The sequence below is a fragment of the Alexandromys fortis genome, unplaced genomic scaffold (assembly GCF_014885135.2).
Source record: "Alexandromys fortis isolate MF-2015 unplaced genomic scaffold, M_Fortis_MF-2015_v1.1 scaffold_354, whole genome shotgun sequence".
Taxonomy (NCBI): domain Eukaryota; kingdom Metazoa; phylum Chordata; class Mammalia; order Rodentia; family Cricetidae; genus Alexandromys; species Alexandromys fortis.
The window spans coordinates 390,335-406,827 of NW_026068227.1; positions in this window are offsets into that span (position 1 = coordinate 390,335).

Sequence of the window (16,493 nt, forward strand, 5' to 3'; positions counted from 1 at the left end):
AGTTTTGAGTGATCCTTGCCTATCTTTGACAAGAAAACCTGCATTTAAAATATTTCTGTATTTTTTCGAATCATGCCAAGTGTGGCTCTGGGTCACTTCAAACTTCAACTTCAGGGCTATGGGTTTTTTTTAACTCTGCAATTTGAGCTGTCTTTGTTCTTTTTCAAAGAGAATGGGTTGGGATTATTTAATTTTAAGTTCTTTTGATGTTTAGTCTTGATATGCATATGAGTTAGCATCATGAATGCCATGATACTTACATCATTATCATAATTCTGTCCTGAGGATGAGGTATATAATGCAGTGACACAGCATTTGTCTATTGAGAACAAACCCCTAGTTCAAACTCCAGCATTATGAAAAAAAAATTCTGGTAGATGACATAGTCTCAATGACTGATGATTGGTTGATTGATTAACCAGGAGAAAGGTGACAGGATAAACTAATAAGCATCATAGGAAATGTCAACAGGTTGAAATAAATCAATCTTGAATTCTTTGAAAACTATAGTTTTTCAAATATAGATTAAATATTTATCGTTAGTAATGAGCATATTCTTCTTATAGGAGCGAGGCCAGCTGAAAAGGTATTTTGCCTGATGCTTTGGACATCTTCTAAACTTTAACAGAGCTGAGAAATAATATGACATTCTCATGAACCAGAAAGAGAAAGTTGCTTAGAAGATTCAGTTTAAAATAAGTATATTTAGATACTCTAGGGACCTTAAATAAATGTAGTAGTTATGGTTTGATTGACACAGCCAACGATTAAGCTGGTGAAAACACTTGGAACATTTTATAACTTTATAACTGTACTCTGTTCCAATCATTTCTTATCGATAATTTTATAAAAATATCACTGGGGTATTGTTAGAACTCTTGTTCTTACTGCAAATATGGATCGGACTAGAATTCAAAGCTCTCCACCATATTGTCCCAAATCAGAGAGCATCTAATGACATTTTTGTATGTCTAGACATTGCTGTAGATTTCTCTCTCTCTCTCTCTCTCTCTCTCTCTCTCTCTCTCTCTCTCTCTCTCTCTCTCTCTCTCTNTCTCTCTCTCTCTCTCTCTCTCTCTCTCTCTCTCTCTCTCTCTCTCTCTCTCTCTCTCTCTCTCTCTCTCTCTCTCTCTCTCTCTCTCTGTGTATGTGTGTACACTTGCCTGTAGATATGAATATCAAGACAGAAACTGATGTCAGATATCTTCCTCAGTCATCCTCCACTTCCTATTTTGAGGCAGAGCCCCTCACTGAATGTGGAGCTTGCTATTTTGCCTAGACTGGCATGTCAGCGAACACCACATCTACTTCTCCCCACCCTGGCCCTAGCAACTGGGGCTATCACATCTGGAGTTTTAGACGGATGATGGAGATCTGAACTCAGGTCCTCATAGTTACATGGCAGGCATTTTATCCATGGAGCCACTTCCCTAGCCTTTAGATTGTCATCTCTCTATGTAGTTCATTATTCTTTGAAGAATTCAGAATCATTAAAATTGTTAATTCAGAATTACACACAGCATCAAACATCCTAACTCCAGCACTAGAACTTCAGTTAAATAAATGAACTGGAGTCACAAAAAGCTGGAGGTCACAGTCACAAGGAATTGGATCAGTGATGGAGAGATCTTAATAGAAAGCAAGGTACCACTACTTTAACACTACTGGATCCCTGTAGAACAGTGATTGGCAACTTTCCTAATGTTATGGCCCTTTAACACAGTTCCTCATATTTTGATGACCTCAAACCATGAAATTGTTTTCATTGCTACTTCATAACTGCAGTTTTGCTACTCTTATTCAGGATATCAGATATTTACAGCCAAAGGGGGGATTGTGACCCACAGATTGAGAACCAATGCTTGATCAAGTAGGAAAGAGAAATATTTGGGGATTCTGAAATCCGAATCTCAAAATCCCTTCTGTGTGTATTGACAGCTTATGAAAGTTGGGAAATTTTCCAGTTGCTGCCATCTTTATATGTAAAGTTGTCTGGTTTCAATTTAAAGTAATGGATGTTATAATCACAAAGACCACTTTTCACTTCTTCACTTCTTTGTATGAAAGAAGAAAAACAAGTTTACACTCTGAAAGTCTCTTGATTCTTTGGACTCAATGCTGTGCCTTTTGTATTGTCTTGGTTTGTGCTGTTGACGTCCTGTACATCCTTCTCAATAGGACTTTACGTGAGTGATAGTTGCTGTTAGAAACTGTAGCCAGATGGACAGATTTGGTTAAAAAATCAAGCGTTTCTTTAAAGGCCGACTGAGGAAGAAAGGCATTGTTCAGCACATTTCTTTACTCCTTCCTGTCCCCCACCCACCGTCTCCCTATCGTGTGAAACATCATTCCTAAGGGTAAGAAACTCACAAGCTAAAAATGTAAGGCCTCCGTGTCTGGAAGATGATGTTGTCATGTAAAGTAAAATAACTCTTACCAGGCAGCGAAAGCCTTCCTGAGTATTCATTCCTGGGACTGTTTGCATTCTTTCCCAGTGAGCTACAGGGACAGACATCAGAACCTATTTATAACAGCCCGATGAGATATTCAACCTTTCAGCGCTGTATGAAGAATCGAAGCTGCAAGCGATTGGGTAGAATTTCTACGTGCCTCTTCCCAGCAAGCATCTGTTCCCTTTTGGGGCAGAGGTGAGCCTGGGGCAAGCCTGGGAGAATCTATCTCAGGAACAGCATGTGACATAGAAATGGACGCAGTGAGACAGAAACCATACATGGTGAAGGGAAAAAGACGGTCTTTCTTGAGCTGCTGGTGAACTCTGCAAGGGTTAGTTCAGTGATCCGAGAGTAAACAGAGCTAGAAGCATGCTGTGGGACAGCAGAAAAGTGTGTGAGGGACTCTGAATGTTCTCCAGTGCTGTCTCTCAGCACTTAACCACTGTGATTTAAGAAAACATCACTGGGCATAATGGGGTCTGAGCCCTGTGTGAGTGCAGATAGAGTTAACATGGCTGGGATCAGAACACAAAGGCATACTATAATTGCAGCCCTCAGAAGTCTAAAGCATGAGATTGCCTTGAGTTCAAAGCCAGCCAAGGCCTCGAAGCAGGACTTAACCTCAATAAAAACACCCCAAGACAGCAAAGTCTACAGCTTCAACTCTTCTTTTGGAGGAGAAAGTGTAGTAATAAGTGCGGCGGGGCTGCGTCCCCAGCACCCCAGCCGCCTGCTAGCTTATGCCCGAAGTAACAACACACAAACTGTAGTCATTTAAAGACTGCTTGGCCCATTTCTATCTAGCCTCTTCTAGGCTAATTCTCATGTATTAATTTAGCCCATTTCTAATAATGTGTGTAAGCACCCCAAGGTGCACTTACCGGGAAGATTCTAGCCTACATCCATCCTGGGTCGGAGCTTCATCACGTGTGTCTCAGAGAGCAGAGCTATCTCGCATCTCTCAGGAGACAGGAGCATGGCGTCTCTGCTCCACAGAGCAGAGATGTCGAGTCTGAGCTCACTTCCTCTTCCTCCCAGCATCCTATTCTGTTTACTCCTCCCACCTATGTTTTAACCTATCAGGGCCAAGGAGTTTCTTTATTGCTTAACCAATGAAATCAACAGATTGATATATGACACTCCCACATCAAGAAAGGTCCATGATACAGTATGAAATGACCTTGTCTAATATCTTAGCCATTTACAATAAGCTCAGAATAGTTACCTTTGCCTTCCTGTCTCCTGGCCCAAGGTGAATTTCCATTGAGAAATGTTAATCAAAACAAAAGATGACAAATGAAATGTCTGCCTGGGGTTGGTGGAGTGGAACCATCCATTGGTTCTTACATCTGTTGGATCCAGGTTTTCTGTAGCAGCTAGAGAGGACTAGGGCCTAGATCATTTAATGGCCCACTGGTAGATTGAAGAAAAAGGCCACTTTGTAAACTAGGCAAAGACATTGGTGTAGGCTAGATGGTAGACTAGAGAAGCCTTTCCTTCAACAAATTGGCTCCAATTATTTTTCCTAGTATTGAGATGTTTTCCTTGAATTTTGTAAGTGTTTGATGCTGTGAGAATTGGCGTGATGGGTGTAGCCTGTCTTTATAAACCTAGAACTTGATGAAATGGAATATAAAGAATATCCATTTTTCCTTTCTATAAAAGTGTTTGCTTACAGTGACATTTTGAGCTCTCCTTTAGCAGAAGTCATTTCCCCGCAGCTCTTGGGGTGACAGCACACTGGTATGGAAGGTGTCACTCATCATTGACTATCTGTGTCTATACCAGGCCCAATAGAAAGGGACCTTTCTTTAATTTAACCCTAGCAAAGCAACATCTCTACATTAGAAAGCTGTTTGCCACTGGATTTGTTTCAGCTGGTTATAAAGTTGAGGCTTCAGAGTCTTCTCCCTATTTTCATTTTTTCAGGTCATTGACATAGCAAGCATCTTCATACTGAAGAAAGGAAAAATCTCCATCAAACTACAGATGCTTCTCAGTGCTCATGTTAGATTTTCAGAGTAGTTCAAGTGAAATAATACACATGAATATACTTTGATGGACTTTCAAATATCAGAGAACTAGATATTACTTTAGAAAATTAAATGTGAACTTTGAGCCAGGTATGGCAATACATTCCTGTCATTCCAGCAACAGGGGTAGTAGGGCACTGAGTTTCCAATGTAGCTTGGACTGTACAATGAGTACCACGCTCACTGCAGCTACACAGAAAGCAAGCAAAAAAGCAAATCATTAAGTTGAGGATACTCAAAAGGGTTAAAACTGAGAGTTTTCAAATGTATAAGGAGCAAATATACTCTTCAGATGGCACATTGCATTATGTATTACATGATGTATTACATTACCTTGACATTGACTCCACGATATGCATTGATTATCTCCAGGATCCTCTCTCCTCTATAAGTTTGTAAATATTATTGCTCCCATATTTAAAAGTGAAAAGGTAATTCTTTAAAAGACCTATACAAATCTAAAATGCATATTTTTGATCATTGGATTCTATTACCTGAAATAACACTGATTTTTGTCATTGTGCCAACGAAACACTTAACACATGATTTTATATTTCACTAGTCACGCCCTAAGCAGATTAAACCTTTACTGTGTGTGTGTGTGTGTGTGTGTGTCTGTGTATTGTACTTGTGGATACAGTTGTATGAATGTGTGAAGGTCAAAGAACAATTTTGCATGCCATTCTTCAGACACCTTTTACCTCTAGTTTGAGGCAGTGTTTCTGATTGGCCTCAACTTTGCTAGATAGGCTAGACTGACTGGCTAGAGAAAGCCAGGACTTGCCTCTTCCGCCTTCCATCTCACCACCATCCCTGGGATGATAAGCACCATACTGTAACATCTGACTTTATACACAGGGTCTGAGAATCTGAACTTAGGTTTTCAATCCTGAGTCAAGTACTTTACAGACTAAGCCATTCCCCCCACAGTGGGACCTTTGTTTTTTGTAATGAAGATCTTGGATGACTCTATGTTCTTTATGAATAGAGCTATTACCAACAGACTGCCAGTTATGCATGCGAAAGACTATTATCTTTGGTGTTGGTCTGAGGGCCTAGAGTCAGGAATCTGCTCTGCGCTGGCTGTAAAATTTATGGAGAAATTTTATTTCTGTACTGTGTAGGTGAGATTGATTCTGGCTCTGAAATTCTGTGGTTCTCCTAAAGAGCCTTCCTTTAAAGATCTAGCATTGTTTATTTAAAAGAAAAATATAATTCAAATCACAGGGAAATTGTGCTATGTTTTGACCAATTATGGTAATGGGGGCACAACTCTGAAAATGCTAAAAGAAATTTGATGGAATTTTTTCAGTGGGTGAGTGCTACACTGTGTGGATCAAATGAAAGTTAAATGAAATTTACATGTATTCAAGAACTCTCAAATATTCAAAAAATGTGTATTAGCTCCCTTTTTGCCCCTATGACTATAATGCCTGGTGATTTAAGTGCGGTAAGTTGCATCTGGATCACAGCAGCAGAGGACTTCAGCCCACTACAACTAGAAAAATACCAGAACAGCTCATTCTGAGGCAGCAGCCTATGGGAGAAACTGCTTACATCAGAGAACACCAAAATCCATGGAGCAACACAGGCATTTGAGGCTGGCATGAGTCTCCAGATCCCGCTTTTAGTGATGAAACTCCTCAAGTTTCCATAGTGTGGTCATTTAAATGAGATGTTTCTCAGTCTCAGCATTTGGATGCTGGGCTCCCAGTTAGTGGTACTGTTTGGGAAAGTTTGGGGGTGTGGCCTTGTTGAAGGAAGAGGGCTTTGAGGTTTTAAAAGCCACATATCATTCCCAGTTCATCCCTCAGCTTTCAGCTTGAAGGTTCAGATATGAGTTCTCCAATTGCTGCTCCAGTTGCTATTCTTGCCTGCTGCTGCATGACCCCACTATACCGGTGATGGACTCATCCCTCTGGAACCATGAATCCAAATAAATCAACCCTTCCATAAGTTGTCTCACTCATGTGCTTTACAACAGCAATGAAAATGGTGACTAATATACAGTGTCTTCTGATGGGGGCCTTCCCTCTGTATACTGTGATTACCATAAATGATTAAAGAAACTGCCTCGGCCTGTTGATAGGGCAGAACTTAGGTAGGTGGGGAAAACTAAACTAAATGCTGGGAGAAAGAAAGGCAGAGTCATAGACAGGCCATGAATCCACTGCCAGAGTTAGATGTGCTGAAACTTTGCTGGTAGGCCACAACCTCATGGTGATACACATATTAATGGAGATGGTTTAAATTAATATATAAGAGTTAGTTTAAATTAATATATAAGAGTTAGCCAGGGAACCCTGATTGCTCTTTGGGCTGATGAGGGAGGGCGACTTGATTGGGGGAGGGGGAGGGAAAGGGGAGGCGGCGGTGGGGAAGAGACAGAAATCTTTAATTAATTAATAAAGAAATAAATAAATTAAAAAAAATTTAAAAAAAGAGTTAGCCAATAAGAAGTTAGAGCTAATGGGCCAAGCAGTGATTTAATTAATACAGTTTTCTGTGTGATTTTTTTGGTTCTTGACAGCCAGGATAAACAAGCATCTCCTCCTACAGTCTTCTACAACAGTGTCACAGAATGGGGAACAAATATTTAAAGTCTGTAGGGACATTTTAGGTTCAAACTATAACAACACACATAAACATCATTATGTATATACAACTGAAATTTCACCTTTAAGAGTAATATATTCAATTTTTCAGAAAAGCAGAAGAAGCTAATGGGTAGTAAAATGACTCCAAGGTTATCGTGAGTTGCTTGACTAGACCTCATTTCCAGACCAGAGATTTTTCAAGGACGTTCCCAAGGTGTGGGCTTGCAATAGACTGTCTGAGCATCTTTCCATCATGGTTGTCCCTTCAAGGAATCAGTAGCTTATTGACTGAGAGTATGGAACATATTCACTGGGCCTCACACTGCAGAAGTGCTTGACAGTTTTTCTGACTCCATTCTGCCACTTCCCTTCTTGTCATTTTCTTCCACATTTTATGTAGACACTGTGTCTATAAGGACAATTCATCTATCTTTGGTCCCTTAAACTCAAAACTGATCAAGAAGCCTAGATGCGTACATACAGAACAATGACAAAAAGTACTCTTTATTATCTGTCTTAGGGTTTCTTTTGCTGTGAAGGCACACCATGACCATAGTAACTCTTATAAAGGAGAAACATTTAATTGGGGTGCTTTCATTTTCCTGAGGTTTAGTCCATTATCATCACGATGCTGGAGAAAGAGCTGAGAGGGCTACATAGAAGAGATGTGTACATAGAATTCTTGGTGAATGATATCCATTTGACTGTGGATGATAGGAAATGGTCTGTGTCACTGGGTGAAGCTTGAGCAAGGAGAACTCAAAGCCCATTCCCCACTATGACATACTTCCTCCTCCAAGGCCACACCTACTGCAACAGAGCCACACTTCCTAGAAGTACCACTTCTTTGGGGGGACCATATTGTTTCAAACCACCATATCATCTTAAATGGTATGATAAACTTATACAATGAAAATTATTTTTTAAAGATAACCATTTCTGATATCCTATTTTAACACAGTAGAGAATTTGGTGTTTAGGCCACAGTTTGTTAGAGTAAATGTCAAATGAGTTAAAAAGCCAAGGTACTTTTACAAAATAAATATTCATTTTTTAGCTAGTATGCTGTTTGTTTAGGATTAATACCATGTACAGCTTTAGTATCAGGGGCTTTATCGCCCCTCAGAGATGCTTTCCCATTCATCCAGAGGCTGCCCTACTTCAATGAGAGAACAATATTTCTACAAGGAAAACAGCTTACGTTTGCAAGTCATGACAATATTATATAAAGTTAAATGGATATCACTCACTAAGAATTCTATGTATATTTCTCCTTCAGTACAGGAAATTTTTATTTAGTCTATGGTTTAGCGTCTAACTGTGAGACAGCTTCCCATTCAGAAGCTGACAGTGCCATGTTTTTTTTTCCCACATTGATTATTTTCATGGACTGTCTGGCCAGCCTCTGTAAGTTCCCATTGCCAGCAGATAGGTCTTATCTGTACCCAAATAGTGCAGGGATGGAGACATTCTGTAAATACCTAAGAGAGTGGAGTAAGTTCCCCCTTTATAAATACCTGCAAAGTACAAGGCTGTGAAAATCCTTATGTCACCTCTATGGATATCTCCGTAGGGTATTTTCCTTCTAAGACATTGCTGCTTTATTTCTCAAAAGCCTTTTAAAGTATGAATTACACTTCAAATTTAAAGCTATCTTTCTCCGCTGCTAGATAGGCAAAATTGATAGATCTGACTCACAAAATTAGCAAATGAGTATTATTTGAAAAGTCATTATCTTTGGGTGTCATTCTCTTTGGGTATGAATTGAGTATAGTTGAGTGTTTTAGGGTTTCTATCACTGTGAAGAGACACCATGATCATGCCAGTTCTAATAAAGAAAAATATTTAGTTTGGTGACTTACAGTTTCAGAGGTTTAGTCCATTACCATCATGGGACATGTGAAAATGCAGGCAGACATGGGGGTAGAGAAGGAGCTAAGAGTTCTATATCTTGATCTGCAGGCAACAGGAAGTGCACCTTTGGCCACACTGAATGTAGCTTGAGCACAGAAGACCTCAAAGTTCACCTTCACAGTGACACATTTCCTCCCACAGGCCACACTTACTCCAACAAGGTCACACTTCCTAATAGTGCCACTTCCTTTGAGTTTATGGGGGCCAATTACATTCAAACTAGAACACTGGGAAAAGCAAAAAATATACCTTAATCTCAGAAAGAACTTCAGATGCACACTGTAAACCATGTTCTATGTATCATGTAAGAAAACCTTCATCTTATTTAAGCATGGAGATGTGCTGCTATTGGCAGAATTGCACCATCCAAAACATATAGGTTGGGGAAAGATCCCTGAATATGGTGATTTGTAGAAAAAAAAAGACTTTATAAAAATATTTTCTTTTATAATAACAAAACAAATTTAAGAATAAATTTTACCAAGTAGATGAAAGATCTGGATTTTGAACACTTTTAAACCCTTATTAAACACATTACAATAACACAGAATAGATGATTTATTGTGTCCAGGTATTAGATAAAATTATCATCTTTTCATTAATTAATTAATTGGTTTTGAAGTTGATCTTATGTGTTCTAGCTATGTAGCTAAGGATGTTCTTGAGCTTTTGCTCCTCTGTCTCCATCTCCTGAGTGAAGGTATTGCAGGTGTGCAACCATGCCTGGTGTACTCAGTGCTGGGGAACAGACTCAGAATGTGTGCTATGCAACCACTCTACCAACCGAGGTAGATCTCTGAGGCTGATTTGCTACTTTTAAATTTCCATAATTCCAAAAGTATCTATATAATTCATGCAATTGCTTATCAAATTCCAATGTCAATATTCACAGACATAGAAAAAAAAATCTTAACACTTCTCCGGCACTACAGAAGATCACAAATAGCAGAGGAAATTTGCACTAAGAACAAAGTTATAAACATGATGGTAACTAATTTCAGAATATGTAACAAAGCTATGCTAATCAATACAGGATGACAGCAGAACAGAAAAGAAGTATCAAATAAAAGAACAATGTAAATAGTCCCAAAATAAACCCAAACATCTCAGTTCACAGAAAAGGGCAGTCTTTTCAATAACTGGTTCAGGGAAAACTGCATATCCCCACACAAAATAGATTTGATGTGTAAAGGTTTTTATACAATAAAAGAAACATTGAAAAACAATGAATAGAAATATATGGATTAGGAGAAAAATATATGCAAACTATATATTCAATACAGGACTAGAATAAAAATATATAAGGAACCCAATTTTACAGCAAGCAAACATGATAATTTGATGTAAATGAGATCAAATGACCTACATAGACATTTCTTAAAAGAATATATAATGGACAGAAGAAAATATGCTCAATATCATCAAGTATCAGGAAATGAAAATGAATATCATAATGTATTATGGCCCTACGCCTGTTAGAAAGGCTTGTAGTGAAACACTAGTGATTGCAAGTGTATGAGAGAAAAAAGAACCCTTGTTTACTAATGGTGGAAAAACAAATTTATAAAAGCCATTGGGAAGGCCTCAATGAGGTACCTCACACAGCTAAAAATAAAATTCCTCATTTGTGGACAGTACAGAGTCTAATACCATAACTGGATCTTAACCCTGTGGCAGAACTGGAATATACCACACACACACACACACACACACACACACACACACACACACACTTTTCCTGTTTGTATCTGAATAAATTTTAAGTTATAAATCAAATGTAAAAAGAGATTATTACCAAAGATAATAAAATTATAATTGCAACAATACAATGTGATAAACATTATAAAATGTGCTTTCCCAATGAACCTTCCACTATTTACCTTTCTTGTACATGAGATGATCAAAACCAGTGTTATGAAATGAGGTGAGTGATGTAGACACTGTGATATGGTGACCAAGTTTACACACGGCTTGAACACAATCCTGTGACAGGGAAAGTCCATCTGGTAGCCAAGTGAGCCATGAAGTGACTTACAGACAGGTGTGCTGGACACTGTGGGCAAGCCAGACAGAAGGGTGACTCATGCCTCAGAAGAGAGGGGGTGAAATGCACGAATTGTTTATTTCCGGAATTTTCCACTTGATATTTTCTCTCATAGTTAGCCAAAGAAAGCTGGAACTATTGGAAGTGAAGCCCCAGGAGGAACAACCATACTGCACACCCCAACATGCAATCTTCAGCTTTCCTCCTGGCACTGTTTCCTGGGTTCATTATAGTACAGATTCTTTTGCATTTTAATTTCGATGATCTTCTGAGCTGTTTTACTACCCATCACATGAGGTATTTTTCTAATAAAATTTAAGTGGCAGGTTTCAGGAAGGATGCTGGGATTTTGTTCAGAGTTGACTCACTTAACAAATTCATTTAGAACTTTTTTCCATCTTCTGAGTATTTTTATTTCTCAATATGACATATTTTCTCTAAATATCTGGTTGGTATTTGTCAATAACTGCCATCCTCATGCACTTTGGACTAGCAGTATAAATCATATATTCTTTATATTGTCTTCATGGGCATTACATTTAAAAATGTTTTAAGATAAAGATATAAAAAATTCAAAGTATTTCTAAGAAAAGCAATATTCATGAAGAAAATATAAAGAACATATGATTCATATTAGCAAAATCCCAAGGAATAGAGGCTCTGACCTACTATCAGTTTTCTTGATGAAAGTAGAAAAGTTTGGATATGTGATATTGTGCTTTAAAAGAAAGTCCAAGGCTAGTTACCCTTATTAAACTCTAATAGTCATGAAGAGCTCTTTCATGCTAAATGCCTTCTCTGGTGTGGAGTCTTGGCCTTTCAGCAAAGGCCTCCAGAAAGATGACATAATAGCTAATACCCAAACAACCCGTGACTTAAAGATAGGGTTCTGCTCATGCTGCTTCTGCTTCTGCAGATAGAAATGACTCTCGAGGTGTTCATCTTCTCTCAAGTAACAAATCTTTGAGAGTCGTGAGAGCACTAACAATGGAGGAGCAGTGAGAAGAGAACTAAACAGATTTTATTGTGTGTGTGTGTGGGGGGGATGGTGAAAGTTGTTTTAAGCGGGAAAAAAAAATCCAGTGGGTCTAGAATACGACCAGAATCCATCCTGAAAAATATAGAAAAGTATTTCAGGGAAATGAAAAAGAAAGAATAATAGCATACTGCCAAGTCAGTTGGGAGAACTGTTTTGCCTATTATGCTTGAGATGTGGGGTGTATAGACATGGGGATGATTATAAGGTGATGGTCTCTGACGATGAAGGTGAAAGTTGACTTGAAATGATTGTAAAGTAGCTTTCTCTATCAAAGAAAGCAATTGCCTTATGGTTTATTGGAAAAACATCAAAAGTTATTTAATAAGCAGAGAAATAAGTAATGATAACTAGGGCATCATTGTTATCCCACTTTTTCCATGTCTGTGTTTTAGGACATCACTGACAATTGCTATCTATAGGAACTGTTTTAAATAGAATAACTGAGAAGTTCGGTTCTGTAAGGACATTTCAAAAATATTGGGACTGATCTCAGAACAAGAAATGTTTGTTTTGTTTTATTAGAGTTTGAGGATACATTCAAGGCTTTCTGGTACAGTTTCACACTGATGTATAAAGAAGTCAGTAGCACCAAAATGAAGGCAGAGTCCTGGGGTTTGTGTCTCAAAACCAGAATTAGTAGGCAAGGCCAAACTGTTGAGTTCTGAATCCAGCTTCCAAGAAGCCAGTGTCTCTTACACTCTTTCAGGGAGCTTTTTGTCATGTGATTTACCAGGGCAAGTATAGAACTATTCAGAGAAGATACACATTAAAACAAGCTATTCTTACTCAAGGTGGGTTGTATTAGGTACTTTGTTACTGAATCTTAGAGGACACAGTCACATTTATCTAGGAGTTTGGGGTGAGGTGAGCAGAAGGAGGCTGAAGTAAAGAACCACACAAGACATGGGTCCAGGTGACCAGCAGCTAGGCTTGTTGTACTGTGAGATTTGTAATGCTGGTCTTATGAAGACTGAAAAAGCAAGATGCTCATGATAGACAATAAGAAAAAAGGCAGGAAGAGAATTCAGTCTCTTTGAAGTCAGAATTATCATAAAGTAAGGTGTACAACATCTGATAAGACAAAGCAAGGGTTTATCCTTCTAGTAAGGGTTAGATATTAAAAATATCTAAATAGACATTTGATAAGTGTATTCAATAGACCAATGCCATTATAATGAAAAAAAACCGTTGCATTTTAAGCTGGAGAGATGGCTTCAGTATGTGTGACTCTGGTTGCATTAGCATGAACACATTAATTCAGATCCCCAGCTCTCCTGTTAAAAGAGAAATCTGGGTGTGGTCACATGCATGCATGACTGTAATCCCAGTGCTCCATGGGGCAGACACAGATGGTTGCTGGTTTTTGCTAGTTGCCACCTTTGCTCCACTCTTGTTGAGGGTCTGTTTTAAAGTAAAGAGATGAGCAGTGATAGAGAAGGATATCCAATGTCTTCCCTGACCTCTGTGTACACACTCTCATGGGTACATACATACATGCACCACATGTATAACACACACACACACACTCAAAAATGTTTAGTTCAATTGTTTCATAGCAATGTCAACTGCTGACTAAATTCTTTTGAGAAAAAAGAGGCTGTTTTCTTACACACCTCGTCAAATCAGAGCTATGATGATGATCAAAATGAACGACAAACAACAAGAAAAGTAAACATGCCTCTGCCTTCAAAACTGCTGAACTGACTTAGGGGGCTAACTCAGTTATCTCTCTTTTTTAAAAACATATTAGTCTTGAATCTAATTAAACTGTTGTTGATGTCCAATGTAAAATACCTGAACCAGAACAAGATTATAAATAAAAAATAATATTCTTGGACAGTTAAAAACATTTTCAAGAATGCCATGCAAGTAAGATCATTTAATGCTGAGAAAGAATAGAGTGATAAGCTCAGAAAAACACATCGGAATGACTAATGTTTTCTTTGTAAACTTCCCTAAGCTTACCAAGGTACTGAGCAGATTTGTTGTTGTTTTTGATGGGCAGGTTGAAAGCTGGCTAACCAAATCATTTGTGCTGCATTGGAATTTTATTCCATCCATAAGAATAGTATGGAGTAGGTCATCAACGTCCTTGTGAAAATGCCTGGGTCATAGCCAGGGGAATTAATAGAGGTGAGACAGAGAGGTGCTCCATAAGCTGCTTCTCTCTCTTCTCACAAAGCTTCATCTTCACAGAGCTGTGAATTTTAGCCGTGTGCTGCTGACAGCTCCTTAGAGTCCAATGGGTGTGTGCTCTGCAGTGCTGCAGTGTGAGCCTGGGGGTCAATACCTTTTCAATGAACATGCAATCAGCATCCTTTAGCTTTGGCATCTGTGACTGTGGTTTAAAATTCACTTCTGTTGCCTCCACACCCAAACTCTCACCAGATGCCACCATCCAGGGGGTATACATAAGGGTCATAACCAGATCCAGAATGAGATGTTACTGCCATATTTATCTAGCTAAAATAAACTTGCCTTTAAAAATAAACAAAAGGTCAATATTATATCACAGGTCCCAATCCCGAAGAATGAGGGTAAGTTTTCTCCATTGCTTGCTTCTGGGAAGTGGGGTGGTTATCTTTCCCCAGCCTGCTGCTTTGCTGTTTAACTTTGCCCTTCCTGATTCTCACTTTTCCATTGTCTAACTTCCAATGACTCTAGGACAACACAGAATTTTATATTGGTTCTATTGATCTTATTCAAGGACGTTCTTGGGACTTTTCACTCTTAAGCATTGGCCACACAACTAAATATCAAACAAACTAAATATCCACCCTTAATGCACATGAAATATAATATATGCCAAAATTGTGAGGGAAGAGTTGTAGCTGAATAGCTGATACAGTGTTACTTCCCAACATTTTCAGTTAAGCATTTATTGATATCCATTTTGAACCTTTATTCTATGGTTTATAACAATCTCTCTCTTTTTTTCATGTTTTAAAAATTTTTGTAGATCTCAAAGAAAAACATCTCACAGTTCATTGGCACTGTTCTCTAAAGACTAGTGGGTAAAGAGGCCTTGATGATTTTTTTTTATTTTGTTTTCAGGATGGTAAGGCCTTGATGATTTTAATAGAAGAGTGTGCTTTAAAACTCCTTAAAACACACGTTTAAAAATGAATTGTCTTTCCAATACATGCAAGGACTTCTTTTGTCACCATATGCTTCCCTAAATTTTCTATCACTTATAATTCCTTAATTTGTGAAAAAAATGTCTATGATATATCTTCGTAGACGATTCTCTTATTTTTGTATTTGATATCTCAAGGTTAAAGTTAAGAACTTCATCTTCCAAGGCAATTGCTCTAGTTTGTTGCTCATTACCTCCTTTTCCATCAGATCACTCCTTTCAAATATTCAGTCCAAGTCTTTAGTTTCCAGAGCATCTTGCTGAATAATGATGCTCTCACCCCCGCAGTACAGTAAATCACAGGTGCCATGATGATGCACTCTGGAAAATGACGCATTAAGTAACTGCAGTGTACTTTGAAAAGAAATAACACTACTAAAGAAAGAAACCCAAGCAAACCCTTCCTCAAACAGGGGCACTGCCAGTTCATGGAGTTCGAATTGGTCACATCCTTCATGGTTGGCAAGCATTCTGGTGAAGTCTAAAAACTGGTCTCTGGTTAGGTGGAAATGTCTTCCATGTGCATTCTTGGTAAACCTCCATCTCTCCACTGAAAGGGACAAAAATAATGGTTTTCCTTAGTCAGCCTGTCCCTTGGGTCTATTTGACAACTGAATGCAAATCTCTTCCACATTTTCTCAGGCATATGAAAGAAAAAGCAGCCAATGTAGTTAGACTGCAAGGAGAAATGGGTTCTGTCCATGTTGGCCCATGGTGGCAGATGAGAAAGAATCCTGTGTTCATGTACAGAAGCAGATATTGACAGTATTTAATGACAGTACTTTTGGTCTGAGTGCATTATGATAACTAATTGCAGAATGGATTGAAAGGACTTGAAGAAGATATTAAAGAAGTTTTATTTGCCATTTTTACCTCATAATATACTGAAGACAAACATGAATGACATTCCTTCCATATACATTGCCTTTTAGAAAACCATTTCTGCTAAATCTTGATGGACTTTAGTCTGAGATTGTCTATGAAATCGGGTCCCTCTTATTTTGAAAATGTGAATATAATACTTCAGTACAAAGCTCTGGTCACTACTTTCAGAAGATGCCATTGAATTCTCAGTGGTAGGAATGTTCTGGAAGGCTGGCAAAAGAGCAGGAAACAGTGTCCTCGCCACATATTTAGAAAAATAGAGATTCGGAGAACATGGAGTACTACTTATTAAAAGTTTTGCAAAACACCACACCTCAGTAAACACTCCCGAGGAGCAAAGGAAACAGTGCCCAAGGCTGCACCTCAGTGTCTTCAGTTCTGGGTTTAGTGAA